Below are 16,191 nucleotides of genomic sequence, written 5' to 3'. Positions count from 1 at the left end.
GACCAGGATCTGAGTGGTCCTGGCAGAACCCAAACTCGGTGTCACAGAAGTTTATTGCTGAGCAGCTGCTTGACAGCACTGTTGATGACACCTTCCATCACTGCTGAGCGAGTGTCGACTGATGGAGGGAAATTGGCTGGGTTGGCTCTGTCCTGCGTTTTTGTGTTGAACATCCCTGGGGAATGTTCCACAATGTCAGTCGGTGCCAATGTTGAACTTGTCTTGGTGGGCAGCAATTTCTGGAGCACAGCCATCAGTATTATTGCCACAATGCTGGCAGGGCCGACAGCCTTTACACTACTTCTCCATTTCTTGATCTGATTTGAAATAAGTTTTCAACCAATTCGTTTCACGTCTGTGATGTCAGGGACCAATGAAGGCTCATCCACTTGGCATGGCTGGCTGAAGATTGCTGCAAATGCTGTTGTCTTGTCTGTTGCATGGATGTGTGAGACTCCTCCATCAGTAAGGGTGGGGATATCTGTGATTCTTCCTGCAGTGAGTTGTTTAAATGTCCATCACCATTCCTGACTAGGTGTGGCAGAACTGCAGAGCTTAGATCTGAACAATTGGTTGTTGGATCACATAGTTCTATTTGGTATTGCTTGCACTGTTTGGCATGCCGGTTGGGTAGCTTCACCAGGTTGGCACATTTTTAGGTATGCCTGGTATTGCTCCTGGCATGCCCTGCGGAACTCTCCATTGAACTAGAGTTGATTCCCCTGACTTGATGTTAATGGTTGAGTGGGAGATATACCAGGCCATGAGATTTCAGATTGGGCTGGAGTACAGTTCTGTTGCAGTTGTTGGCTCACAGTGATGCGGAAGTTGCAGGGTCAAGAGGGCTGATTGTGTTGTTGTATTTTCCAGTGCATTGGTAGATGTAATGTGGTCCATCCAGTTTCATTCGTTTGTTGAGACTGTGCAGTGATTAATACAATGAGTGATTTGGTGGGCCACTGTCGGGAATGCAACTTTTTAAAAAAGATTTTGTGATTTACACATGAAAGAAGCGAAACTATCATGGTATTCGAACAGATGCAAGACTCAACAGACAATCAAGGTATTTTTCAATAGATAATTTCAGTTACATCACACTATAAATTTTTGCGATAAATTCTGCCTTCGAATTGTGCCCTCCACAATCACCTGATGAAGGAGTGGCACTCCGATAGCTAGTGTGCTTCCAATTAAATCTGTTGGACTATAACCTGGTGTTGTGTGATTCTTAACTTAGAATATGACAGCACTACTAACAGGACTGCATGTAAACAGCCTCAGTCCAGTTAATCAATACATTCAGAAGGATTTCCTCCAAGTTTGATGATGCAATATTAGTCAAAACCGTCAACTCCAACCTGCAATGATGCTCTTAATAAAAACTTCAGGCTGACACAAAACTCCATACCCCACTGCAATGTAGTAACTAGGCCCGGCCCAGGAACTGGAACTGTGACTCAAAACTGTGATCTCAAAGGAAGTGAGCAAACACAATTCTGACAGATTAGTCCTCAAAGATAAGTAGCAAGTTTGAGACAAGGCAGGTGGTATGCCTTCTTGCATTTAGCTTAACTGCATTTCTTATTTACAGTCGTGTTTTGCAAAGTATAAAGAACTGTTTTTTTTTCCATGGTTGGGGAGTTTTATCCATGTTGATCACAGTTGCTGCCTCTCACTCCCCAAGTCAAATCATACGATCTATAACAAAACAATACACTGCAGATGCTGGAGCTCTGAACCCCAGAAACCAAGTGCTGGAGAAACGCAGCAGTTCTGAGGTCATCGATGAAGAGAAAAACATGTTACATTTCAAGTTCACTGACTCTTTGTCTGAACGGACAAAAGGTCATGAGACTTTGAACTTACAATGTTTTTTTTTTCCCCTCAGAGATGCTGCTGGACCTGCGGTTCTCCAACATTGTGCTTTCTATAGTGAACTTTATTTACAAAACAGATCGGAAAATACTAATCTGCAAAAGTGAAAGGTTCATTGTAAACATGAGCGTAGTGTCCACACTTGAGTTACACAAGCACGCCTTAGTTTAAAAAACAAGATTTAACTCTGTGACATTCCATCTCAAAATTAGCCAAGTTACACCAGTAATAAAGCTCCTCCACCCAATGAGGCACTTCAGCACAACATCCTGCAGTGTGGCACACAGCCACCTTTACCAGAGAATACTCACATGTCACAAAATTGAAGGCCAAGAGCATGTCTCTTTAAAGGAGCTGAAATCAAACTCTCAATTTTTGGAAGAACTTTTATTAAAACGGAACATTTAAATCTCAGAGCATAATCTTTGCTTTTTAAAACAAAGTGTGTGGGAAACATCCCACATCTTGTTAAAGGTTCAGTTCGGTCTGATACATAGAGCCAAAGATTAAACAAACATCACACTTTCCATTCACTTCTACAAAGGGCTGACATCACATTTCTTCAGGATTTAAAGAATTTTATAAATTGTTTGTAAAATCATTTGTCACATTAAAGAACTGGACAATAAATGTCATTGTATACAATAAGAGTGAAGCCTGTGACAGCAGATTTATCATTGGAGGGCAGTGTGTGTGCTTTTTAAATTCTGGGAGCACTTTGGGAGACTGCTCCCAGATGGTGATAGTGAGCATATCTGGAATGCACTGTTTAGATTTGGGAATCCATGGGTGACAATCTGTGGTTTCACTAATACTTGGCTTGCGTTGTTGGTGTACAGTCAGCAATTCATAAAGTTACTTATGTATTGTTGTCGAAAACCCGAATGGTATTCAAATCTGCCAGGTTGACTTCAATAGTGTGAATGCATCTATTGTAAATATTTGGAATATTCCAGAACTGCCCAGTGCTTGGCAAATTCAGGAGGGACAAAAAATAACATTTGAGTAATTTGAAATTAAGAATCTAAGAGTACGTAACCACTGAAGTATTCAATTCAAATAGTTAAATGGAGTGCTCACATTTAAAATACCTCTTATCCATAGGAATGGATGGACTGACAGAATTGGGACCAAATTCCTAGCTGGGGCGTGTGAAATGTGCTTTGATAAAGTCACCTGCATTTACCAACAATAATTTGGCAAGCTCAGAAATTAAAAAAAAAACTATACGAGTTTCATTGCTGCTCCAGTCTGGTCCCAAGCTCTGTGGAAAAAATAACAATGCTCAGTTTATTGCATACACTCTGAAACACGTGTTTCTTCAACAGATCCTGCAAGATTCCCCAATGAGCATTTTTCCATCCAAATGATGTTGCTAACTTTGGCCAACTCATTTCTTTCCTAGCCTCTATAGCCTGAAGAGCGACCAGAAACAATTAATCCAGATATGTGAGAACATTACTGACGAGGATTTTTTCCTTCAGAATTGACTTCCATATATTCAGTGCCCAGAGCAGATAAAAAGCTTGTTACCTTTTATAGAGCAATGATTCAGTGGGAGTAAAACCTGTTCTTGCTTAATAATCATGCTGCCTAAATTTTAAACATGAATACTTCTTAATAGTTCACCAGATCCTAATGAAATATTTGGTGCGAAACAAATCACATGATACATAATTATTCAGATGACAAAACAAGTTTATTTATTGAAGAACCTAGAGGAAAAGGTCATGAAATAATGTGAGTTTGATATACCTCAATCATCATTTCAAGTGCATTCTCTGCATAAATTCTCCTTTTACTCCTCGAAGTATTCAACTTCTTGAATAATTGAGAGAATGAAGTCACAGTTGTACAACACAAAATGCCCATGCTGACCAGATATCAAAAATTAATCTAATCACATTTGCCAGCATTTGTTCCATATCCATCTTAAACCCTTTCTACTGATTATCAGTTTATTTTACTTTATCAGCACTTGAAATACTGACATTTTCTTTTCTCCCAACATTGGTTAAAGAAATCATAAGTTCATTCATCCAAGTTAATTTTGTAATCTTTCACAAAGAAACAAGTGAGAACAACATATAGCTGACTGCAAAACAAAATACTGCAGCTGCGCGATATCTGGGAACACTCTAAAACTGAGGCACTGATACTGCACAAGTTTGTCAGCACAGTTTCAATTACTCACAATAATTTTGTAATGTTTTAGCCTTCACATAGTTAAGGTAAATGTGAGATATCTGAATTTCATGAATTGGTTCCTATCGCACTTTGATCAACAAAAATTATTCTTGGTTTAATCTACTCAAAGGGGAAAGTGACGACCAAAGAAGCTGGACAGTAGAGTCGAAAAGTGTCATGCTAGAAAAGCACAGCAAGTCAAGCAGCATCCGAGAAGCAGGAGAGTTGATGTTTCGGGCATAAGCCCTTCATCAGGCATCACAGGCTTCAGAAAAATAACTGGCATAGACTTATGCCAATACATATGTGGAAGGGTCAGACCATGTTACTATCAGATTAGAGACTAATTTCAGATTTGGTACCATTCAGTGCACCATTTCAATATGATATTTACATATGTACCTAAAAGAGAAGTTGTCTAAAATTACAAGCTCTAGAATGATTTTACGATTAAACTTGGAAATAAAGCTGGTGAACAAGAATGGCAAAGTGAAGTCCCATCAGTATCGCCTTGGGCAGCATCAAGTCAGAATTTGACAACAGAGTTGCCACTTTAGTGTAACCTGCAGTCTGGCCAAATTGCAGCAAAAATGTGTTCAATTTTATCTGCAAACTATTGAGTGCAAAATCCTCCTTGCACAATAATGAGGCAGCATTTTGGGATGTCATTTTTAAAATATATTATTTTCAAAGTTACTCAATTAAGAGTGATCATTTGGTGCTGTCTGCATAACACAATACGAAGAGGAATTAACAACAAAAACATTATAACCCAAAATCAGAGTCACTAATTCATTGATATTGCATGGGTCCAGCATTTATAAGTAATCAATTTTTAAAAATAAATGCAGATACATTTACTAACTATATTAGAGTACAGTCAAGTTTCTTACTGAACAGTGACAGGATTGGACAGAGTCCACATGGATTTAAGAGAGGGGAATCATGCTTAGCAAATCTACTGAAAGAATCTACAGAGTCGAATATTAAATTAAGAAATTGCAGGACAATTAGAAAAGCTTATCAATAAACATGGTAGACTGGGTTTTGTGAAAGAGAAACTATATTTGACAAACTTATGACAGTTCATTGAGGAGATAAAAAGCAGGGCTGATAAAGGGCAATCCAATGATGTTCTGTATTTGGATTTTTAAAATGCAAATGATAAGGTGTTACATAAAAGTTAATTGTACAATTTAGCAGCTCATGGTATTGGGGTAATGTATTAGAATGGATTGAGAATCGGTTTACCACACTGGTTGTTGCTGAGTCCTCACTTGCAGTGCTGTATACAATGTTAGCTCCCATATTTAATAAAGGACAAACCAACATCAGAGACTGTTCAAAAAAGATTCACTTAGCTACTTCGACGACGAAAGGGTTGACCTACCAAGAATAGATAAGCAGGTGTGATCTTATGGAAGCAAGATTCTGAAGAGTTTGACAGGGTGGATGTTGTCTAGATCTTCTAGCACCAGTAAAGTCTCAAACCAGGGGACTTTACAGAAGGGATCATTGATTTTAGAAAAAGTAAGTGTTTTTTTCTCTCACTGAATGGCTAGAATTTTCTCGCCCGAACCTTTGTGAAAGTTCAATGTGGGAGGGGAATGGTTGGGTTACTCTTCGGAGGATTGTTCTGGCTTGTTGGGCTGAAGGGCCTGTTTCAACACAGTAGGGAATCTATGATTCTATTCGCAAATTATTTTAAAAAAGGGCAGATAGATTTTTGAAATATTGAGCAGTTGAGGGCTATGCGGATCAAGCATAAAAGAGGTGTTGATGCCTGGGTTGGCCTAGCCATGATCTGATAGAATGGGGCAACAAGCTGAAAGAGATAAATTGCCTACGCCTGCTCCGATTCCTTGAGGCTCCGTTTCACGTTTTTCTTGTCTCCACAGAAGAGTGCGATCCAATGTGCTAAAGATCTCAGATGTTGTGAAAATGGGGTGTTTATGTACTGGTTCAGATGGCATTGATTCATCAATCACAGCTATACAGTCATGAGTAGGAAGGCAATTCCCTCCATGAATAAAGGAAATCTCCTCCAGAGCTCACACAAAGGGAATTCTTACCCTTATTAAACTCCCCCATCACTTTAGCCAACACATCAGCAAAAGTAGGACACGCTGCGCATGCTCTATCCAACAAAGGCCCTCGGGTGATTGATGTCTACACCGGACCAATGAAAGGACGGTGGGCGGGGCTGGAGGACCTAGGGGAGGTTGGTCCTCCAACCAGTCAAAGGAAATTAAGGGCGTAGCTAAACTAAACCATGTGATCACCCTCGCGCGCGGCGCAGAGTCGCCGTAATGAATGCTCGGGAAGTTATGGAGCGAAAGGATACGGTACGGAAAGAAATAAACAGGGAAACGGGACAAAAACTGTGTTGCTAATAGCGGAGACGTTTTACAAATTGTCCATGTCGGAAAACACAAATTTGAACGCCTCAGTACCGTGTTTGCAGTAAATGGGGAATGGCCTCAGCGGCTGCAGGCCTGAGTAAGCGCCGCCATCTTTATTCGGGACAACGATTCACTGGGCACGTGCGGAGCCGCCATCTTTGTAGGGGGCAAGGTGCAGCCAGGCGCATGTGCAGCCTTTCTCCAGTAAAGAGTCATTGGGATCATAGCAGCCAATACTGCTCTGATTCACCTCTGGGCTCCCTCAGAACCGCTTTGTCAATATCAAGCTTCCTCAGCTTCGAACCATAGGTGTATTTTTGGTCTGTTTAGTACTGTATTATTACTTTTATAGACGCTTTGTAAATGAGTTTTTCACTGCTGCCCAGCCCCTGACCATGTGCTGCTCTATTATCAGATTACTTTTTCCTTGAATATTTTTGACAGTCAAGAATTCTTGTTTCCCAATAAGCAAGTGTATTTTCCTTCCATTTCTGACTATCAAATTCTGCACCATTTTCATTCCCTGTAATCTATTTTGTACTCCCTGAAACATCAACTGTGTTTCTCCTTCCACAGAAACCAGTGTTTAATGCCAAAGCCCTGTTGCTTGTGAAGACGGTGATGTTTGACTTTCTTGTACAGCTGCAGTTTGTGTGGTGAAGGTGCTCCCACAATGTGGTTGGGTAAGAGACATTACAGAGTATTCATTCAGCACATTGATTATTTGAAGATAATGTCCAAATCAAGAACGGTTTGTAGTTTTATTATCATGCTTATAAATTCACAAAAATACTATTGAGAGTTTTAGATATAAGGCCAGACATGGAGATATTAGGTCAGGTGTTCAAAAGCAATGCCAAAAAGCAGGTTTTGAGGGATGTCTTAAAGGTGGAAAGCAGACCTGTGAGGTTTTGTCTGCAAATTCCAGACCATGTTGTTTAGCAACTGTAGAATCAGCCACACAGGTGAAGTCATGAATTAACAAATCGTTGGGAGTCTCAAAGAAAATGGGTTGTTGAGGTCTCAAAGGATGTGTGGTGCAGGGAGCTAGGGATGATCACAGCCAGGAATCAAATCAAGAATGAGAATTTTAAATTGTTGTCGCTTATGAATATGAGCCTTTTGATGGATGAACATGTTTGCGGAGAAGTGAGCAAGTGGGCGATAGAGCTTTTATTTTTTTCTTGAGATGACAGGGAGGTTGAATTTGGGAGGTTGGCCAGGAGTGTGTTTGGATAATTAAGTCTGGAGATAACACACGATGTATGAGAGTTTCAGTATATGAGCTGAGATGAGGGTGGAATCAGCTAGAAATAGTGGTCTTGTAGTGGAACTGGGCTGTCACCCTCACCTCGACTCTGGGATTCAGCTGGTTGTCAGGTTGTGAATCAGGGCGGTAACACAATCGGGAGCTGAGTGGCCCTGGTGGAGCCTAAAATGAGTGTCACTCAGCTGGCTGTTGCTGAGCAGCTGCTGCTTGTTAGCCTTGTTGATGAATACTTCCCTCACTTTGCTGCTGATCGAGTGTGGACTGATAGAGGGAAATTTCCTGGGGTAGATTTGCCCTGTGTTTTTGTGTTGAACATCCCTGGGCAATGTTCCACATTGTCGGTCGATGCCAGTGCTGGAGCGGTACGTGACTTGGTGGGTGGCAAGTTCTTGAGCACAAGCTATCAGTATTATTGCCATAATGTTAGCAGGGCCCATAGCCTTTACACTTCTTAACCATTTCTGGGTATTATTCGAACGAAATTGAACTGGCTTAAAGCTCACATCTGTGACGTTAGGAACCACTGGAGAAGGCTGACATGGATCATCTCACTTTGCATCTGGCTGAAAATTGCTGCAAATGCTGTCATCTTATCTTTTGCATGGATGTATGAAACCCCTCCATCAGTAAGGGTGGGGATATCTGTAGTGCTTCCTGCAATGAGTTGTTTAATTGTCCATGACCATTCACAAATGGATGTGGCAGAACTGCAGAGCTCTGATCTGATCCATTGATTGTTGGGATTACTTAGCTCTGTTGCTTGCTGCTGATGCTGTTTGATATGGATTTACTATGGGGAGGTCATGCCTGACAAACCTGTTGGTATTCTTTGAAGAGGTGACAAGCAGGTTAGACCAGGGAAACCCAGTGGATGTGATGTATCTAGACTTCCAAAAGGCCTTTGATAACGTGCCACACGGGAGGCTGCTGAGCAAGGTGAGGACCCATGGTGTTCGAGGTGAGCTACTGGGATGGATTGAGGATTGGCTGTCTGACAGAAGGCAGAGAGTTGGGATAAAAGGTTCTTTTTCATAATGGCAGCCGGTGACGAGCAGTGTCCCGCAGTGTTCAGTGTTGGGGCCACAGCTGTTCACATTATATATTAATGATCTGGATGAAGGGACTGGGGGCATTCTAGCGAAGTTTGCCGATGATACGAAGATAGGTGGACAGGCAGGTAGTACTGAGGAAGTGGGGAGGCTGCAGAAGGATCGAGACAGTTTGGGAGAGTGGTCCAGGAAATGGCTGATGGAATTCAACGTGAACAAATGCGAGGTCTTGCACTTTGGCAAAATGAATAAAAGCACAGACTGCTTTCTAAACGGTGAAAAAATTCGTAAAGCCAAAGTACAAAGGGATCTGGGAGTGCTAGTCGAGGATTCCCTAAAGGTCAACATCCAGGTTGAGTCTGTGATTAAGAAAACGAATGCGATGTTGTAACTTATCTCAAGAGGGTTGGAATATAAAAACACCATTGTGCTACTAGGACTTTATAAAGCTCTGGTTAGGCCCCATTTGGTGTACTGTGTCCAGTTTTTGTCCCCACACCTCAGGAAGGACATACTGGCACTGGAACGTGTCCAGTGGAGATTCACACGGATGATCCCTGGAATGGTAGGTCTAACATATGAGGAATGGCTGAGGATCTTGAGATTGTATTCATTGGAGTTTAGAAGATTAAGGGGAGACTTAATAGAGACGTACAAGATAATACATGGCTTGGAAAGGGTGGATGCTAGGAAATTGTTTCCGTTAGGTGAGGAGACTAGGACCCGTGGACACTGCCTTAGAATTAGAGGGGGTAAATTCAGAAGAGAAATGCGGAGGCATTTCTTCAGCCAGAGAGTGGTGGGCCTGTGGAATTCATTGCCGCAGAGTGCAGTGGAGGCTAGGACGCTAAATGTCTTCAAGGCAGAGATTGATAGATTCTTGTTGTCTCGGGGAATTAATGGCTACGGGGAGAATGGGGGTTAGTAGAATTGAAGTGCCCAGCAGCCATGATTGAATGGCGGAGTGGACTCGATGGGCCGAATAGCTTTACTTCCACTCCGATATCTTATGGTCTTATGATATGCAGGTAGTCCTGCTTGGTAGCTTCAACAAGTTGACATTTCATTTTTAGGTATGCCTGGTGCTGCTCTTGGTATGCCATCCTTTCCTGTCCATTTTGATGGGTGAGTGCGGGATGTACTAACCCATGAGATTACAGATTGTGCTGGAGTACAGTTCTGCTGTTGTTATCCCACAGTACCTCAGAGAGATCCAGTTTGAGTTCCTACATCTGTCCCATTTAGCACAGTGATAGTACCACACAGCACAATGGAGGTTTTTCTCAACTTTAAGGTGAGGCTTTGTCTCCAACAAGACTGTGGGATGGACGCTCTTACCGATACTGTCATGGACAGATGTATTTGCTGCTGGTAGATTCATACTGATAAGATGTAGTATGGTTTTTCCCTCTTGCTGGTTCCGTTACCGCCTGCTGCAAACCCAGTTGAGCAGCTATGTCCTTGAAGACCCGACCAGCTCAGTCAGTAATCCTGCTGCTGAGCTACTCTTGGTAGAGGACATTGAAATCCTGTACCCAGAGTAGGCTTGTCACCATTTTATTGCCTCAGTGCTTCCTCCAAGCGTTATTCAACATGGAGCACTGATTCATCAGCCGTGGGAGCACGGTACGTGGTAATTAGCAGAAGCCATGAGACTTCCTGCTGTCCAAAGTCAATGCTGAGTACTCCCAAGGCAAATGGTTCCTGTGTGTACACTACGGTGCCATCACCTCTGCCTGGTCTGTCCTGTTGGTGGGACAGGACATATCCAGAGATTTCAGGAGAAAGTGAAGACTGCAGATGCTGGAGATCAGAGTCAAGAGTGTGGTGCTGGAAATGAACAGCAGATCAGGCTGATGACGGGCTTAGGCACAAAACGTCAATTCTCCTGATCCTCGCATGCTGCCTGACCTGTTGTGCTTTTCCATCATCACACTCTCGATATCTAGGGATGGTGATGGTGGTGTCTGTCCATTATCTGTAAGGGATTACTCTGTGAGTATGACTATGTCAGGCTGTTCCTTGACTAGTCTGTGAGACAACTCGCCACGTTTTGGCACACAAAAAAACAGATGTTAGTAAGCAGGATGTTGCAGAGTCGAGAGGGCTGATTCTGTGATTGTCTATACTAATGCCTTGTTAGATGCCAAGTGGTCCATCCAGTTTCATTCCTTTGTTGAGACTTTGCAGTGATTAATACAGTGAGTAGATTGTTGGGCGACTGTCAGGTTGGCAGGATGTTTTTCGCCATTGACAATGGTTCTGTGGAGATCAGGAGATTCCTAATTCCAGTTATTTTTTTCTTGAATTCAGATTCCACCATCTGTCAAGCTGGGATTCGAACAAGGACTTCAGTTGTACATTTTAATATTCTGGAGAAAAGTTAAATATATTAGGTTTGTTCACTCATTTTAAATATCACTAACCCTGGTTTTGTTTCTTTGTAAAACACTGTCCATCATCCTGTCTCCTTCATCCTTCCCTTCAACAACAAGAACAAGGAGCACATTGAGTTTCTCTGTCACTAAGACTGAGACAATCCGATCAGCTGCCTCTGCTGCTTCCCTCCCTCCCACGAGCCCACCAAGACTAACTTCCTCACATGGTGTTCCTGATTTTTGTCCCAAACTTACATCTTTCTCCAGTCTCTTCTCAAGCCTTATCAGAGCTCACCTTGATCTTTTCCTAGTCTCACTAAACTACAGATATTCCAACTCTGTTTCCTCCTCATCACTCCCCCTCGCCAATTCACAGGTATTGTTCCTTGTTATGTCTGTCTGTCTTTTCTGGTTATGTCCTTCTCATCCATTCAGCAAAAAAAAACTAACATTTGATCTCACCATCATTTGTAAATCCTGCTCCATCTCCACTCTCCCTTTCTTTTCTGAATTCCTTGTATTTGGTGTCCCTCAAGGATCTATCCTTGATCCCTTCTGTTTCTCACCTGCACACTGCCAGGAGGTGACATCGTCCAAAAGCACAGTGTGAGGTTTCACATGTACACTGACGATGTCCTGCTCTCCCTCCCACCATCCCTCTCCATTGCTCCACTGTTGCCCAGCTACCAAACTGATTATCACATTCCCACTACTCGATTAGCTGCAATTTCCTCCAATGAAACATTGTTACGGTTAAACCCATTACCTTCAGTTGCTATTACAAATTCCTTTCCCTTACTGCTGAGCCCCTCCCTCTCACTGGGTGCGGTCTGAGGCAGAACTACACTCTTCACAACATTGCTGTCATATCTGTAACCCCAAAGTGACCTTCTGATCAGACATGTACGCAATCACAAACACCAGGAATTCCAATCTCTAAAATGTTGCTTGTCTCCACCTCACCCTAGCTTCATTGCTACTGAAACCCCATATCCGTGTCGGTGTTACCTTAAACTTGATGAATCTGAAATGAACCCTTGATTTCGTGACTGACCCAGAATCTGCTAGCTTTCAGTGTTTCCTGCACAATTACCCCTGATCCCTTTGTGGTGCAGTTTACTACAGTTTCCACCATGGAAATAGCACTCTGTTCTCTTATTATCCCCTCCAAAATGACCGACTTCACTTTTGCCCAAATTATACTCCATCTGACAACTTGTTTCCCCCTTCTCCTTTGCATCTCTTTCTCTTCACAATACTCTTAGAACTTTACAGTTATGCCGTTTCCAGGAGAACTTTACAGTTATGCCGTTTCCAGGAGTCCGTCCCCCACCCCCCACCCCCCCACCCCCCCACCCCCCACCCCCCACCCCCCCACCCCCCCCCACACCCCCCACCCCCCCCACCCCCCCCAACTCCCCCACCCCCCCCACCCCCCCACCCCCCCACCCCCCCCCCACCCCCCCCACCCCCCCACCCCCCCCCACCCCCCCCTCCCAAACCTTTAATGTGTGTCCTGTAATCCTTGTATAATGAGCTGATGGGTATAAGGTTTATTATTCTAACGTGTAACTTTTCTAAACCCCTCTGTCACAGCTCCTCTCAATTACCTTTGCGACAAGAACACCTCAGTTTCCCCAAACCCCTGATTCCCCAATGTCTGTTTGCTGTCTATAAGGCACACATCAGGATTGTGTTGGAACATTCTCCACTTGCCTGCAACAGTGCAGCCCCCAACACTATGAAAGAAAGTTAACCTCCTCCAGGACAAAGCATTGTGCCTGAGTGGTGTCCATTCCACCACCCTCAGCATTCCCTCTCCCCATCCCAGAGACACAGTGGCATCACTGTGTAAAAGGAGAGGCAGCATTGTCCTACCAGACCATAGGGCTGCTCTCTCATTAGGGAGGAAACTGGAGGACCTGCAAGAAACCCATGCAGACACTGGGAGAATGTACAAGTCCCACAGAGACAGTTGTTAGAAGCTGGAATCGAACCTGGGGTCCTGGCAACAGTGCTAATCACTGAGCCACTGTGCCACCCTAAAATTGTAATCTGATTCACAACTACCACTTCCTCTGATAGTTCATTCCACACATAAACCATTGTCTGAACAAAAATAAAAGAAAATTCCCAAACGCCTTTTTAAAGCCGTTCTGCTGTCACCTTAAAAGGTATGTACCCAGTCTTGAATCGCGTCCGTTCCTGGAAAGGACACCTGCTGTTCACGTTACTGATACCACCCCTCCATGTTTTGAGAAACGTCTAATAAGGTCACTCCTCAGGCTCCTGCGCGCCAGTGAAAGAAGTCGCAGCCCATCCAGCCTCTGCGTATAGTTCAAACTATCCATTCCCATCAACATCCTGGTAAATCTCTTCTGAATCCGCTCCAACGACATAATGTCCTCCCGATATCAGCATGACCAGAACTGGACACAGAATTCCAGAAAAGGCCTCCCCAACATCCAAAATAACGTCCCAACTCTTGTACTCAAAGGTCTGAGCAATGAAGGCAAGTGTGCTAAGCATCTTCTTAACCACCCTGTCGACATGTGAGACAGACTTGAAAGACCCAAACCCCTCGGCCTCTTTATTCCATATCACGAATTGAGGCCCTGTTTTTAATTAATGTAAGTCTGCCCTCATTTGTTTTTTTCAAGATGTTATATTTTGCATTTATTCCAATCCAAAGGGAACAAAGGAGCAACTTTTGCACGAGGAGACTGGTACATGTATGGAATAAGCTGCCAGAAGTGGTGGAGGCTGACAATTATAGCATTTTAAAGGCATTTGGATACTTGACACGAATAGGAAAGATTTAAAGGGATATGGCCCAGGTGCTGGCAAGAGGGATAAGATTAGGTTCGGATATCTGGTCGGCATGGACAAATTTGACCGAAGGTTCTGTTTAGTGGTGTTCATCTGTGACTGAGCTCAGTGGGTTTCAGTCTCTTCAAAGATAAATCTTAGTCTGTTTTATTTTAGTAAAGCTACAACATTCAGTAGGACGGCGGCTTATTTCTTTAAGTACACACCTTATGATATTTTGATTCAGTTTTTTAATGTAAAATATTGGTACTAATTTATTCTAGAGTAGTGTTTCGTAACGCTGTATTACTATGTGCCTTTTTCTGGGTCTGTGGACTGTTAAGGTGCAGAGATGGCCATTCATACAGTGATGTGCTCTTCCTGTTGGACGTAGGAGATTAAGGAAAGTTTCAATGATCCTGATTGTCTGCAGGAAGTGAGGGTGTAAATCCTGTAGGATTTCATGGATCAGATGGAGCGATGGTTAAAGGTAATAAAGAATTTACAGGAGCCGTGGGTTGTGATAGGTGGAAGTTTCAGAAAGGTAGGAAAACTGCCTATCCAGTCAGGTAGATGGGTTTCCTCTCGGAAAGGGAGGAGTGGAGGGCAAGTAGTGCAGGAGTCTCCTGTGGTTATTTCCATCTCAAACAATTATACTGTTTTGGAAAGCATCGGGGGTCACAGACTCTCAGGGGAATATCGCACTGACAGCCAAGTTACTAGTGTAATGTGAGGTATATCAGGTTCCACGTGATCTATGGTGATGGGGGTTCTCTAGTCTGCAGCACAGACAGCAGTTTCTGTTGCGAAAAGTGAGACGTCAGAATGGGGTGGTACCTCCCTACTGCCTGGGGGAAGGATGGTTCTGAGGGTGCAGAATATTCTGAAAGGGGAGAATGATCAGTGGGAGGTCGCTGTACATTGGTACCAATGACATAAGAGAAAAGGCTGAAGTCCTGATGAGAGAGTATAGCAAATTAGCCTGGAGGATAATAAGCAGATCCTTGTGGGTAGTAATATCTGGGTTACTCCCAGTGCCACATGCTAGTGAGAGTAGCAATAGCAAGGTAGAGCAGATGAATGCGTGTCAAAGGATCTGATACGGGGAGAAGATTCACATTTTTGGATCATTGGAATCTCTGCTGGGGTAGAATTGAGGTGCATAAGAAGGATGGATTACACCTGAATTGGAAGGTGTCTAATATCCAAGCAGGGTGATTTTCTAGTGCTATTCGGGAGGCATTAAACCAGTGAGGGCGTGGGGGTAAACCTAAAGAGATATTGAGAAAGGAGGTAAGTCTGAGGCTGGTACAGTTTAGAAGTTAGACAGGCAAGGGAAAGGCACAGAAAGAGGTAGGACTGACAAGGTACAATAGACAATAGGTGCAGGAATAGGCCATTCTGCCCTTTGAGTCAGCACCACCATTCATTATGATCATGGCTGATCATCCACAATCAGTATCCTGATCCTGTCTTATCTCCAAAACACTTGATTCCATTATCTTTAACAGCTCTATCCATCTTTCTTGAAAGTATCCAGAGACTTGGCTTCCACTCCCTTCTGGGGCAGTGCACTCCATGTGTCCACTACTCTCTGGGTGAAGACGTTTCTCCTCAACTCTGTTCTAAATGGCCTCTCCCTTATTTTTAAACTGTGTCCTCTGGTTCTGGACTCACCCATCCGTGGAAACATGCTTCCTGTCTCCAGAGTGTCCAACCCTTTAATAATCTTGTAGGTCTCCATCAGATCCGCTTTCATTCTTCTAAACTCAAGTGTATACAAGCTCAGTCCCTCCAATCTTTCAACATATGATCATTCCGCCATTCCGGGAATTGACCTCATGAACCTACCCAACACTCCCTCAATAGCCACAATGCTCTTCCTCAAATGTGGAGACCAAAACTGCACATAATACTCCAGGTGTGGTCTTACCAGGGCCCTGTACAGCTGCAGAAGGACCTCTTTGCTCCTATACTCAATTCATCTTGTTATGAGGCCAGCATGCAGTGAGCTTTCTTCACTACCTGCTGTACCTGCATGCTTGCTTTCATTGGCTGATGTATAAAAATACCTAGATCTTCTTGTACTTCCCCTTTACCAAACTTGACTCTTTTTAGATAGTAATCTGCCTTCCCGTTCTTGCTTCCAAAGTGGATAACCATACATTTATCCACATTAAACTGCATCTGCTATGCATCCGTCCACTCACCAAGTTAACCTG

The sequence above is a fragment of the Chiloscyllium punctatum genome, chromosome 31 (genome assembly GCF_047496795.1).
Source record: "Chiloscyllium punctatum isolate Juve2018m chromosome 31, sChiPun1.3, whole genome shotgun sequence".
Classification (NCBI taxonomy): domain Eukaryota; kingdom Metazoa; phylum Chordata; class Chondrichthyes; order Orectolobiformes; family Hemiscylliidae; genus Chiloscyllium; species Chiloscyllium punctatum.
The sequence above is the reverse complement of the archived record's forward strand: the minus strand, read 5'-3'. Positions refer to the sequence as shown.